Here is a 15354-nt window from a genome sequence, read left to right on the forward strand (position 1 = left end):
CTGCCTTCAGAAGTGGTGAATGCTCCAACACTGGAGGTTTTTAAGAAGAGACTGGACAGACATTTGCCTGAAATGGTATAGGGTTTTCTGCCTGAGCAGGGGGTTGGACTAGATGACCTCCAAGGTCCCTTCCAACTTATTATTAAGAGCAAGAAGGAATGGAATAGAATACCTTTATTGTCACTTTAAACGTAACTAATCAGCCTGCATTACAATGACATTTCTTTGCGTACTCTACTCAAAGGGTAACCACCTCCAATATGCGCTGTATAAACATGACAAAATAAATAAATAAATAAAATAGCATGATTGAAATAGCCTGGAGACAAAAACATGAAGAACAATTGCAGGAATTTGGTATGGCTAGTCTACAAATGGTATTGCCCATTGTATTTCATAGATTAGAGCTGGTTTTATTCTAGAGGTAATTGAATAATTACAATTCTCAGGGATGACTCACACCCTGGACGGTATTTTTTTTTATTGAAAAGTTTTACAATACATTTTTATAACAAAACAAAACCCCTCCCAGCCCCCTCCCCAACCCTCCCCGACACCTCCCTCCCCCCTCCCCGACTTCCCAGAGCTAAATACAAGGTATAAAAATACAAACAATCATAATCTACCTTATGCAAACAACAATAAAGTATTAAATCTATCGCACTTTAACTCTTATAAAATAACTACAAGCAATATAAATATCACATCAATACTTATTCAAATGCTAGGTGAAACCTTTTAGTCCCATATTTATTCTGGATATAATCAATCCATTTTTTCCACTCCACAATATATATCTGTTGCGAATGGTCTTTCAAATTCTGGATGGTATTTCTTTACTCTCCTACCATCGGGTAGGAAATATAGGAGTATAGCCAGCCGTACCAACAGGCTGAAAAACAGCTTTTATCTGTGGGCTGTTAGGCTTTTGTATGGGATATAATCTCTGTGAGCTTATGCAGAATTGACTTGGGAGGCCGGTGTCTGGCGTAGTTGGTTCACATGGTGTGGTAAGATGGAGGGTTTGTTGTCACTGTGTGTTGGGGGGAGGGAGCACGGGGAGAGGCTCAGCTAATCTCAATATACAGATGTTGTACTTCGACAATAAAGGATTATTATTATTATTATTATTATTATTATTATTATTATTATTATTATTATTATTATTATTATTATTATTATTATTATTATAGAATAACAGACTTGGAAGGGACCTTGGAGGTCTTCAATCAAAATAAAGCTGGAAGGGACCTTGGAGGTCTTCTAGTCTAGTCCCCTGCTCAAGCAGGAGACTATACCACTTCAGACAGGTGAATGTCCAGTCTCTTCAACACCTCCAGTGTTGAAGCACCCCCAACGTCTGAAGGCAAGCTGTTCCACTGGTTAATTGTCCTCCTTGTTAGGAAGTTTCTCCTTAATTCCAGGTTGCGTCTCTTTTTGGACAGCTTCCATTGTTTCTTGTCTTGCCTTCTGGTCCTTTGGAAAATGAGTTGACCCCCTCTTCTTTGTGGCAGCCTCTCAAATAATGGAATAATGCTATCATGTCTCTCCCCCTCCCTCCCAGTCCTTCTTTTCAAGAGACTGGCCATACCCAATTCTTCATATGTTTTTGTCTCCAGGCCGTTAATCATCTTAGTTGCCCTTAACCTCATCCATAGGGAGATTATGGTCTTGAACTTGGCAATCTGGAAACTCCTTGTGGTCTTTAGAGAGCTGGGGATGCCAATGGTCAATGGAAAAGATTTCTGGGACCATAAGTGGGTAGTTTGGAGGAGTCCTACTGGAAGTACCAATGGAAGATTCTGACTCCATTGAAGCAGGCCATAAAGAAAGATACAAAGAATACATAAGAATGCTGCATGTCATAAATGTGAGGTAGGACACAAAAGTGAGGCATGAAGAAAATACGTGTATTAGTTAGAAGAAGAACAAGGAAATGGAAAATGTCAAACCACAAGTTCACCTGTGGGTCACATCTAGTAAGCCAGTACAGAGTTCAGTTGCAGCTAACCACATATGTCTCGCTTGTAGCTAACCACAAACGTGGTACAGGAAACGTAGACGCTAGCAAAAAGACAAGGGTGCAAAACATTTAGCTATAATTTAGCAATTTAGTTTTGTTGACTGCAAGACGGATTTTGTCTTACTCCCGAGTGCTCCAGAAGAAAAAAATAAAGTACGAACAAATCAGACTTCTTCAGTACCTAATAGACCCGTACCAATCGGACTTCAGGCCTGGGTACAGCACGGAGACGGCATTGGTCGCGCTGGTGAATGATCTCTGGAGGGCTCGGGACAGAGGATACTCCTGTTCTAGTCCTATTAGACCTCTCAGCGGCTTTCGATACCATCGACCATGGTATCTTGCTGCGGCGTCTCAGGGGATTGGGAGTGGGAGGCACGGTTCTTCAGTGGTTCTCCTCCTATCTCCTGGGACGTTCGCAGTCGGTGTTGACGGGGGGGCAGAGGTCGACCGCGAGGCCTCTCGCTTGTGGAGTCCCTCAGGGGTCGGTCCTCTCGCCCCTTCTGTTCAACATCTACATGAAGCCGCTGGGTGAGATCATTCGTGGTTTTGGAGTTGGGTATCATCAGTATGCTGATGATACCCAACTTTTCATTTTGACCCCAAACCACCCCAGTGATGCCCTCGACGTGATGTCCCGGTGCCTGGAGGCGGTCCGGGTCTGGATGGGGAGGAACAGGCTTCGTCTCAACCCCGACAAGACGGAGTGGCTGTGCGTACCGGCATCCCGGGATATTCAGGATATCCCACCCCTCATTATGGGGGGTGAGTCATTACCTCCTGTAGATAGGGCTCGCAACTTGGGAGTCCTCCTAGATTCACAGCTCTCTTTAGAAGACCATATTGTAGCTGTAACTAGGGGGGCGTTCGCCCAGGTTCGCCTGGTGCGCCAGTTGCGGCCCTATCTAGACCGGGATGCCTTGCGCACGGTCACTCATGCGCTCGTGACCTCTCGTCTTGATTACTGCAACGCTCTCTACATGGGGCTACCCTTGAAGACCACTCGGAGGCTCCAGCTGGCACAGAATGCAGCCGCGAGAGTTGTGTCGGGGGTCTCCCGATACTCCCGTGTTACACCTTTGCTCCGCGAGCTGCATTGGTTGCCAGTTGTCTTCCGGGTGAGGTTCAAGGTGTTGGTAATGACCTACAAAGCCCTCCATGGCATGGGTCCAGAATACCTTGGGGAGCACCTGCAGCCGGCGTCAACTTCCCTCCGCCCAGTACGCTCCCACAGAGAGGGCCTCCTCAGGGTGCCGCCGGTCAAAGAATGCCGACTGGTGGCCCCCAGGGGGAGAGCGTTCTCTGTGGGTGCACCGGACTTATGGAACCATCTTCCGGTAGAGCTCCGGATGGCGCCCGACCTCCGCTCCTTCCGGCGCGACCTTAAAACCCATCTCTTTAAGGAAGCGGGCCTGGCCTGATGGGATGGGGTGGGTTTGTTATTATGACTTTAATTTTAAATTTGTACTATTTGTACTATGGGCATTGTTTAATCATGTTTTAATAATTTTAACTTTTGTATTTGTCTTTTACGTATTGCCCTGTTAACCGCCCTGAGTCTCTTGAGAGAAGGGCGGTATATAAATTAAATAAATAAATAAATAAAAATAAATAATATCTGCAGGAAAAGATTTCCTTGGATTACCTCCCTATACTCGCCAAGGAGTCCAGTGTCTAGCAGGCTCCGCAGGAATTGTGCAAGAGGCGTTTCCAAGGGGAGCCAAAGAAGTGCTGCATAAGTGAGACAGATGTGGAGCCACAAGGGCAAGGGATAAAAATCGAGTGTGTTCGCACCAGTTCTAAAACATTTTATTGAAAGACAGAAGCTTTCATTGTCTGCAACAAAGAGAAGGTGGACTGATGGAGGGGGAGAAAGGGGGAGTTGAAAGGGGGGGCAGGAAGTGAGTCTTGCCTCTCTAGGGTACTATACTTTCTCACTTTAACCCATAGATGGAGCCTCCTTCATGAATAGGAAGGCTGCAAAAATTTTTCCTGGAATGGAGCACCAGAAGAGAGAGAGGGTGATTCTGAGTTGCATCTCCTCTGAAAGAGCAAAGCAAAGCAGAACAAATCCAAATCTTCCTAGAGGTTGGTCTGGAAATACTCCTTTGGGATCTGCATTGTGTCAAGGCAAAGCATCTCCCCTCCCTTGGAAGAACTCTCACCCCACCCCACCCCCAATCTTATTCCTTGTGAGGAAGAACTTTCTGTTGCAATGCTGGGAGAGGAGGGGTCCTCCCCCTTGCATAATTGGGGGTCTTGAGGGGAGCAGGAGCTTGCAGCTGCAAGAGTTTTTCATTGTGGGTGAATCTTCTTGGCTTTAGGAATTGAAATTTTATGGCTCCGAGAAGCCAGAAGAAGTTTCCATTCCTGGAAGAGAGCCCCCCACCAATTAGAGCCCTTTTCAACTTGAGGTTGGGGTCCATCTGCCCAGGCCTTACAGGGGGCTAAGGAGGCAGACCAAGAAGACTTTTTTTGGGAGGGGGAAGAAAGAGGCGGTTCCATCATCTCTTCATCACTTCCTGGTATTCAGGATGCTGCTTATAAGAGCTACATGCTTAGAGTTCAAAGCATTGTTAGAGATCCCCACACACCCGCTTCATGGCCTGTTTCTGTTGCTTCCCTCTGGGAAGAGGTTTTGAACTATTTCTCTGTGTCATGAAATATATGTAGATATATGCATAATTCTGTATTTATATGTCATATTTATGTAGCGTATATTGGATGTGGTGACCCTTTGAGAGCTGTATGCAACAAAATTTCATTTTAAGGTTTGCTGATTATTTATTTATTTATTTATTTATTTATTTATTTATTTATTTATTTATTTATTGATGGGATTTATATCCAGCCCTATCTCCCGAAGGACTCAGGGCGGCTAACAACAAAACATATAATAAGTACAGAAATTAAGATAAAAATAAAATTAAAATAATCTGTGCAATAAATTAAAATTAAAAACTAAAAATAAATTAAAAATTGTAAATATAATTAATTAAAATGCCTGTCAGTCCAGGTCAGCCTGGTGGAAAAGGAGTGTTTTGAGGCCGCGGCGAAAGAATTGGAGATTTTGGGCCATCTGAAGCTCAGGGGGGAGCTGATTCCATAGGGCTGGCGCTCCCACAGAGAAGGCCCTCCCCCTGGGGGTCGCCAGCCGACATTGCCTAGCTGACGGTACCCTGAGGAGGCCTTCTCTGTGTGAGCGTACTGGGCGATGGGAATTTGTTCCCGGCAGCAGATGGTCCTGCAAGTATCCCGGGCTAAGCCATGTAGGGCTTTAAAGGTAAGTACCAGCACCTTAAATCTCACCCGGAGGGCAACCGGTAGCCAATGCAGCTCACGCAGGAGGGGTGTAATATGGGAGTATCGGGGTGCTCCCATCACAACCCGTTGATTACCTTCAAAGTGACAATAAAGTTATTCTATCTCACAAAAAGGGGGCATTAGGAAATTCTCAACTTTTCCCACAGATGCTGTTTCTCCAATGCCAGTAGTTCTGGAGATCCAGGAGAAGATGAAGGCAGAAGACCGAACCAGAAAAGTCCTTCATCTTGCTCAGGTGGAGAGCCAGGAGGAATTGGGCCAGAGGACCAGGCAGAAGATCTTAGTAGAAAATATCCTTCCTTCGGATGTCCATCACCAAAATCTCAGGGAGTTCTACCAGATGTTTAAGGGACCCCGAGAAGTTTGCAGCCATCTCCACCGCCTTTGCTTTCAATGGCTAAAGCCAGAAATAAACAGCAAAGCTCAGATGCTAGACATGCTGGTTCTGAAGCACTTCCTGGCTGTTCTTCCCCCAGAGATGGCCAATTGGTTATGGGAGTGTGGAGCAGAGACCACTTCCCAGGCAGTGGCACTGGCAGAAGGCTTCCTCCTGAGCCAGGCAGAGGACAAAGAGAACCAGGTGAGAGAAACAGTAACAATGTAACAGAGTTGAGACCTTGGAGATCTTCTAGTCCAGTGGTGGCGAACCTATAGCATGCGTGCCAGAGGCGGCACTCAGAGCCTTCTCTATGGGCACGTGCACCGTCAGCCCAACCCCGCCTCCCCGTGGCCCCCTCCTCACCAGCATCGCCCCCAGATAAGTCACCCCCCCAAGGGTGGCCCATGCATAGCAGTGCAGCCAAGGACATGACCTCCAGGCAACGGGGACAACTCTGCCCTTGTGTCCCATTGCGCAGAGTTGATGCTGCGGGGCATGGGCAGAGGGCATAGCTGCCATGGAGCTGCTGGGCTCCCTGGGCGACTGAAGCAGGCCATATAGGCGGTGGGTGTCCCTGTGGGGGTGGGGGCAGAGTGGGGTGGGGTGGGGGTAGGCTGGTTTTGTGGCACTTGGTCTGTAAAAGGTTTGCCATCACTGTTCTAATCCAACCTCCTGTTCAAACAGGAGATACCGTTCTGGACAAATGGTTAAAAACCTCTAGTTATGGAGTACCCACTACTTCAGGAGGCAAGCTGTTCCATTGATGAATTGTTCTGCAGGAAATTTCTCTTTAATAGATTTCTCTTTGACTTCTCCAAATGCATCCCTAAGTGGGAAGCATCCACATTGTTCTATCTTAATTCTTTCTTTCTTCCTCTCTGTTCTTCAAATGCAGAGAAGTTCTAATAAGGTAGATGTCCAAGATCTCAAGGCAACTGTGGATCTATCAGATCCCTCCCAGAAGATGCTTTGCAAGGGGAACTCTAAAGATCAAACTCGGGATATCTCACCAGGTAATATTGAAGCTATCCGAGTCATACCATCTTCAGTTTTACAGGATCTGTTTTAGTTGTGACTGTAATATACTGGTCTCTCTTGCCAACATAAAAATCATTACCCCTATTTTTTAAAAGTCTCCATCCACCCACTTTGTCTCTGTTATAGGGATTGATACAACTTCGGTGGTCCTTGTTAAAAGGTCTTCTTTACCAGATGGAGCAGAAAGAACAACTGTGCCTTCAGCCCAGGTAGGATAAGCAACAATAAGTGTAAGACTTCTACCTGCATATTCATTTGCTCAGGACAAATGGGACGAGTTTCCTCTCCAAAAATAATCACCCCTAGTCCTTCTAGTGTTTCTTTGTTTGGGCTATGGCAGAATTAGAACTCAGGGTTTCCTGGTCTCTACCCTGTTCCCTCAGAAATATAAGTCCCCATATGAAAGATTTGAAGCAGGCAGACCCTTCCTCCCTTTGGCGCTGAACAGCTGGAAGTTCTTCTCTCTGTGATGATTTGAGGAGCAAAAATTACCTCAGGATTTAAATGCCTCTAAATCAAAGGGAGGAAGGGAGCTCGCTTATTTAGCCCATTACAGCGCCAAAGCCATGAATAATAACTCAAAATTAATTCTAAAGAACAGTTAAATCTTGGCTTTCGCTTCCTTTGGCTAAAGATTGAAGCCTGTGGCCTGAAAACAATCCTACAACGTCGCCCTAAATTTAAAATAACTCCGAGGCAAACGCGATCGCTGCTGAGACGATCTGAAGGGCGAACGGAATAAGCCTGCTGGCCACGCCTCTGCCCCTTCTTAGGCTGCCAACGACCCTGCTGCCAATCAAGCTGCAGCGACCAATCAGACAGCACCATTAGGCAGGCAGGCATGAGGGGGAAGATGGTTGCCTGAGAGGTTCTGTCACCTCAGCCTTTACGACGCCAATGGCTGTATAATCAGCGAAAGAAAGAGTGAAATTTAAATTAAATTAAATTCAGTAAAGGAGGCAGCAGCTGAGGAAACCGAGGAGAGAGAGGCGCTATTTTGGCTTCCCTCAGAACCGGCCTGAGGGGAAAGTTTCCCTCAGAGAAGAAACCCAGGAAGAAACCTGTACAAAAGATGGAGAAAGTTTAGAAACTTGGACTGAACAGAAATAGAAAACAAAAACCAACCACCACCACCCCAAAAAATGGAGATGGAAGTCTGGCAAAAGTAGTTTATTTATTAAATTTATAGGTTGCCCATCTCATGTTCAAGCGACTCAGTTTAGTGTCCACTGGGATAGAGAGTGATTAAGCCAACAGAAATATAAAAGCTGCCCATAAACTTATATATACATATACAGATACGGTGAATTTATAGAAAAAAGTTAAAATAGAAAATGGTTACATTATAAAGATTATATTATAAACTTAGAACAATTAATCAGTGGAACAACTTGCCTCGTATGTTGTGAATGCTCCAACACTGGAAGTTTTTAAGAAGAGATTGGACAACCATTTGTCTGAAATGGTATAGGTTTCCTGCCTGAGCAGGGGGTTGGACTAGAAAACCTCCAAGGTCCCTTCCAACTCTTTTATTCTATTCTATCCTAAGATTAATTTCTGAACTAGTTTACAATTCACTTTTTCATTTGAAAACTTTCTTTGTATAAAATAATAGTTTTCCTCAAGCCAATGAAGAGAAATACAAAGCCCAGTCCAAATTTCCAGGGCTTTGTGTCTATTGATGGTTTTGGTGATTAAAAAAAAAACAACCTGTGAAAAAGCCTTTTTATTTGATCCCCCAGAAAGGAAGGATTTCCCAAGAAGCTGTCTCCACCATTGTCACTTCTTCGGAGCCAGAGCCAAAAATCCTTAGTTCTTCTATGATGGTTGAGGAACAAAAATTATCCCAGGACTTAGAAGACCTGGGAATGGGAGAAAAACGCATTTCCCTGATTTCAGATACAAAGGAAGTGAAAAACTGGATAATAGCTTCTTTTGGTAACCTTGATTTGGCTAAAAATCCATTTCCTTTTCTTTAATCAATGATGGTGACTTTTGGCATCCACAACGCTCTGAGGGCTTGACAAGATTTACACTGGCCAGGAAAGGCTTCAGGCCTTGAAAGTGAATTTGTGAAAAATTTTCAGGAGCTTATCTAGTAATAATGAACATTTTCTTTTTTCAGGGTCCTATATCCTTCCAGGAGGTGGCAGTGTATTTCTCAGAGGATGAATGGGCTGTGCTGGATTCCACCCAAAGGGCTCTCCATCGAGAAGTCATGTGGGAGAATTCTAAAACCCTGACTTCTCTGAGTAAGTTCTCTGCTCAAGTATTTAACAATTCTGGAAAATCCCAGGATGGTGCTAAAATTTTCCCTCCTTTTTTCCATGAGGTAAATGAGCATCATTTGACTGATTGACAGTATTGCCAAGACCCAAATTATTAAAAGTTCCCTTGCCCTCTTCCCAGACATGGTATCAATAAAGCATACAGAGACAGGGAGAGATAATCTCGGAGAAACCAATTAATTTGCATTTTTCAGTCAAATTTTCCCTGCCAAGACCCAAATTATAAAAAGTTCCCTTGCCCTCTTCCCAGACATGTACTTGGAATCTGCTTGCTTTTATTTGGTCTGGTTCTGCTGTGAATTCAAAGAGCCGCAAAAGATATTTCATACTTAGAAGTAACAGTCTTATCTGTTTCTTCCATGAAGCAGCCAAACCTTCTGGAGATCCAAAAAGGGTAAATAAATAGCAAATCCCTGCTAAAACTATTTAATGTTCTGCATTTGAGGATCTCTTGGGTGAGTTTTTCATTTGTGACAATGTCATTGTGATTGGACCGATCCATTGACTAAAAAAGAGGGAGGGCAGCTTGTGGATTCAGAACTGCATGTGCCCTCCAAGTTTATTTTTATAGGTCCTAGACCTTGATGATAAAAAGAAATGAAACTCCTAAACCCTAGGTCTCCCTACATTTTATAAGAATCCTCTTTTCAGCCGTCAGTTTTGTCATCAAAATGATAAAAGTTCATCTCATCTCTGATGACGGTTGTCTGCTTTTTGTCAGCTATATACCCACACATTTCTGGAGCTGGGGCAAAGGTAGAGAAGATTTGTTATGGCACCACCTCTATAGAGAAACCGGCTCTTTTGGAGTCCTTCTCAAAATACAGAATCATTTCCTTCAGGGAGGGATATGAGGAGATACCATCACTAGAAGGAGGTTGCCTTTCTGACCTGGAGATTGGTTGACTGCCATATCATAATGCCACCTGGCCAGAAATGTGGAGGGCAGCTTTTAATCTGAGAATAGATGCTTACTTTTTGCTTTGCAGTTGGCTGGAAAAGTTGTAATGCAGGAGTTTTTCCCACCCCTAGGAGGTCTTGAACTGAGAACATCTAAATAAAAAATAAGACAAAGTAGCTACCAGATGTTTCTTGTTATTTAATCTTAATCTTTGTTTCTTAAAAATGAAAAGTAATAATCTGAATCTCATTAACACAGTGAAAAACACTCTCAAAGAAATGAATTCTGACAGGAATGTAAGAAAAAGTGTAAAGTTTCAATAAAGTATATAGAGAGATAGATAATCTTGGAGAAGCCAATTAATTCGCATTAGAACTAACTCATTAGGTAATAAGAGTTGACCCTTGGTGCGTGCCCAGGTATCATGTTAAAGGTCTAATATAGTATATTTCTCTCAGTCTCATTTCTTCCTTTCTCCTTAGCTGGAAATAAGTCAGAAAATGATAATTGTCCAGACCCACAGATGATGACATCAGAAACTATTAAACATGAAATGACAAAAGAGATATTTCAAAGTCACTGGCAAACCAAAATACACAAAGAAAACCTATTTAAGTATGTTGACGTCCCTGAGGTCTTAACACAAGATGATCACACCGAAAATAGAACTGGGAACTGTCTACTGCATAAAACTAAGGATGAGTTAGATTTATATAATCAGTTTGAAACTGAGACTAGACACAACCAAAATGAACAGACAAAAGATGAAACATTTTTCAATCAAATTTTCCCTCCTACTTTATATCAAGAAATCCACACTGGAGAGAAAACCTATAAAGATATTCATTGTGGAAAAGACTTCAGTGATCCCAATGATCTGATTTCCCATAAATTGATCAATACAGGGGAAAGACCACATAAGGGTACCGAGTGTGGAAACAGTTTCAAACAGATTGATCAACTGACAGCCCATAAGAAGCTTCACACAGAAGATAAACCATATCAGTGCACAGAGAGTGGAAAGAGCTTTAAAGAAAGTAGTTCCCTTATTTCCCATAAAAGATTCCACACAGGAGAGAAACCATATAAATGTACAGAGTGCGGAAAGAGCTTTAAGAACCGTGGTAACCTCACTTCACACCGAAGGATCCATTCAGGGGAAAAACCATATAAATGTATGGAATGTGGCAAAAGCTTCAGCCAGAGAGGTTCTCTTACTTCCCATAAAAGACTCCACACAGGAGAGGAACCATATAAATGCTTGGAGTGTGGAAAGAGTTTCAAATGGAGAGGTCAGCTTACTTCACATAAAAGGGCCCATACAGATGAGAGACTGTACAAATGTATGGCTTGTGGAGAGTGCTTCAAATGGAGAGGTGAACTTACTTTGCATAAAAGACTTCACACAGGAGAGAAACCATATAAATGCATGGATTGTGGAAAGAGCTTCAACCATACTAGTACCCTTATTTCCCATACAAGAATCCATTCAAGGGAAAAACCTTATAAATGCATGGATTGTGGAAAGAGTTTCAAGCGTACTGGTACCCTTATTTCCCATAGAAGAATCCATTCAGGGGAAAAACCTTATAAATGCATGGATTGTGGAAAAAGTTTTAAACAGATTAGTGATCTTACTTCCCATAAAAGACTCCACACAGGAGAGGAACCATATAAATGCTTGGAGTGTGGAAAGAGTTTCAAATGGAGAGCTCAGCTGACTTCACATAAAATAATTCATACAGGAGAGAAACCATATAAATGCATGGAGTGTGGAAAGAGCTTCAGCCACAACAGTTCACTTGCTTTACATAAAACAGTCCACACTGGAGAGCAACCATATCAGTGCACTGAATGCGGGAAGTGTTTCAAACAGAGCAGTAAACTTACTTCCCATAAAAGGATCCATATTGGAGAGAAACCATATAAATGTATGGAATGTGGCAAAAGCTTCAGCCAGAGCAGTTCTCTTACTTACCATAAAAGGATCCACACTGGAGAGGAACCATACAAATGCATGGAGTGTGGAAAGAGTTTCAAACAGAGCAGCAGCCTTCTTTTCCATAAAAGGCTCCACACTGGGGAAAAACCATATAAATGTTTGGAGTGTGGAAAGAGCTTCAGCAAAAGCAGTAATCTTACTTCCCATAAAAGGATCCACACAGGAGAACGGCCCTATAAATGTACAGAATGTGGCAAAGAGTTCAGTCACAGCAGTAGTCTTATTTCCCACAAAAGGCTTCATACTGTGGAGTGACCATATAAATGTTTGGAGTGTGGAAAGAGCTTCAGCAAGAGTAGTAACCTAATTTCCCATAAAAAGCTCCATACAGGAGAGAAATATGTGTGAAGCAGTGAAAGAGTTTCGAAGGGAGTCATGACTTGCTTTGCATAAACTATTGCACAAGGAGGACAATTGATCGATATAAGAGTTTTAGGTTGTGAGCTCATAACATGTAAGAATATTCATAGCATGTACTCTACATAAATGGAGTACAGATAGTCTGACTTAACAACCACAATGGAGTTAGTGAAACATTTGTTAAGTGAATTTTGCTGTATTTTACGACCTTTCTTGCCACATTTGTTAAGTGAATCACTGCAGTTGTTAATTTAGTAACACGGTTATTAAGTGAATTCAGTTTCCCCATTGACTGCTTGTCAAAAGGTCGCAAAAGGTGATCACATGGTCCCAGGACACTGTGACCATCCTAAATATGAGTCAGTTGCTAAGCATCTGGATTTTGACCACGTGACCATGGGAATGCCACAATGGTGATAGTTACAGTGTCATTGTAACTTTGAACAGTCACTAAATGAGCTGTTCTAAGTTGAGGATTACCTGTATAGAAAAAGAGTCCTCCTTACGGGTGAAATTAGAAATGCGTCACTTGAATGTTTGTGAATCTTATTTTCCTCATAAAGGATCCTTACAGGAACAAATTCGAACTCATTGTGGAGACAGAATGAAATAAATAAATGAAATAGCATGATTAAAGGTCTGGAGACAAAAATATATGAAGAACGATTGCAGGAATTGGCCAGTCTAGAGAAAAGGAATAGGGGAGAGATGATAGCAGCCTCCCAGTATTTAAGGGGCTGGTATAAAGAAGAGGGGGTGGGGTCTACTTATTTTCCAAAACACCAGAAGGCAGGAGAAGAAACAATGGATGGAAACTAATCTTGGAGAGAAGCTTCCACTTCTCCAGGCTGAAAGGCATAACCTCCATATAGACGAGGTTAAGAGCAACTAAGATGATTTAATGGCCTGGAGACAAAAAAAGAAAGGTTTCAGGAATTAGAGAGCTGGGGGTGTCAATGGTCAGTGCAAAAGATTTCTGGAACCATAAGTTGGTAGCTTGGAGGGGTCCTACTGGATGTCCCAATGGAAGACTCTGACTCTATGTGTGACTTGGTCTCTCTGTACCTTGAAGTAGAATAGAATAGAGCTGGAAGGGACCTTGGAGGTCTTCTTCTCCAGCCCCCCCCCCCCGCTTAAGCAGGAGAACCTATACCATCTCAAGGTAGATCTGGATGGGTTTGGGTTGGTTTTGTTCTTAGACTATTGGGAAGAAGAGATCCACTGTTATCCTGTCACCAACCGGGCGTTGGGCTTTGCACAAGCAGCTAAACCACAGGTCTGCAACCCGCAGCTCCGGAGCCACATGCGGCTCTTTCAGCCGTCTCCTGCGGCTCCCAGTCCTCTGCCATGTGCAGTTCAAAAAAAAAAAGTGGGACTAAAAAAGTTCAACCAATCAATTCAAATATGCAGGGTAGGTGCATATCTCGCCTTGGCTCCACTCTTCAGTCAAACCCTGTTCTGCGCATGCACGCATGTACGCGCATGTGCACACATTTTTTGCAGCTCCCAGTTTTTCCTTTTGTGAGGGAACCGGTTCTGAGTGGCTCTTTCACCGTTTCAGGTTGCTGACCCCTGAGCTAAACCCTCAGACTGGCTTAAGCAACCTTGGTAGTTGTGTTCTTATACCAATGAAGCAGAGCATGGTACTGTATAAGGAGGATGGAAGACTCAAAGTTTTACAGGCTGAATCTCAGCTTGGCTTTAGCCACAAGGTCAAGCTTAGTTGATGTCGAAAGAATGAAGCAGAGCTGGATTAGGATAGTATTCATATACTTATTTTTATTTATTAAGTTTATATGCCATCCACCTCACTATCAAGTGACTCTGGGTGGCTTTGTATGAACAATGTCCAGGAAATCCCCAACTAATAGCAACTCATTTTGTGATTGCTGAATTTGGTGAGTTTTGTTGACTGCAAGGTGGCTTTTGCCTTATTCCACAGTGCTCCAGAAGAAAACAAAAAAGGAAAAGTATTCACAAATCAGAGTTCTTCAGTACCTACGGTACTATATGCAAGAAAATCTAGGAGCCTTCACAGACCGTTGCTTCTGCAACCAATTATTTCTGTTAAATTTAAATTTACCAACAAGGAGCTAAAGAGAGACTAGTAAAGCTATTTCCAGCTTTTTTCAATCTTAGAAGGGTATGGCTAGCTCAGGGGTAGGCAACCTCGGCTCTTTTATGACTCATGGACTTCAACTCCCAGAATTCCTGAGCCAGCTTGGCTCGCTCAGGAATTCTGGGAGTTGAAGTCCATGAGTCATAAAAAAGCCGAGGTTGCTTACCCCTGGGCTAGCTAACTGATGAAAGCCAAAAAGCTCGAAATCGCTATAGTAGTCTCCCTTTAACTCTGTCGGTAAATTTAAATTTACAGCTAAAAGCAACTCATTTTGTGATTGCTAAATTTGGTGAGTTTTGTTGACTGCAAGATGGCTTTTGCCTTACTCCCGAGTGCTCCAGAAGAAAAAAAAATAAAGTATGAACAAATCAGAGTTCTTCAGCACCTAATATCTGCAGGAATAGATTTCCTTGGATTACCTCCCTATGCTCAAGGGATCCAGTGTCTACTCTAACAGGCTCTGCAGGAATTGTGTAAGAGGCGTTTCCAAGGGGAGCCAAAGAGGTGTTGCACAAGTGAGACAGATGTGGAGTCACAAGGACAAAGGAGAAAAATCGAGTGTGTTTGCACCAGTTCTAAAACATTTTATTGAAAGACAGAAGCTTTCATTGTCTGCAACAAAGAGAAGGTGGACTGATGGAGGGGGAGAAAGGGGAAGTGGAAACTGGAGGGCAGGAAGTGAGTCTTGCCTCTCTAGGGTACTATACTTTCTCAATTTAACCCATAGATGGAGCCTCCTTCATGAATAGGAAGGCTGCAAAATATATATATATTCCTGGCATGGAGCACCGTTCTGACTTGCATCTCCTCTGAAAGAGCAAAGCAAAACAGAACAAATCCAAATCTTCCTAGAGGTTGGTCTGGAAATACGCCTTTGGGATCTGCATTGTGTCAAGGCAAAACATCTCCCCCCCACCCCA

Source organism: Vipera ursinii (assembly GCF_947247035.1).
Source record: "Vipera ursinii genome assembly, chromosome: 2".
In the NCBI taxonomy this organism is placed as follows: Eukaryota; Metazoa; Chordata; class Lepidosauria; order Squamata; family Viperidae; genus Vipera; species Vipera ursinii.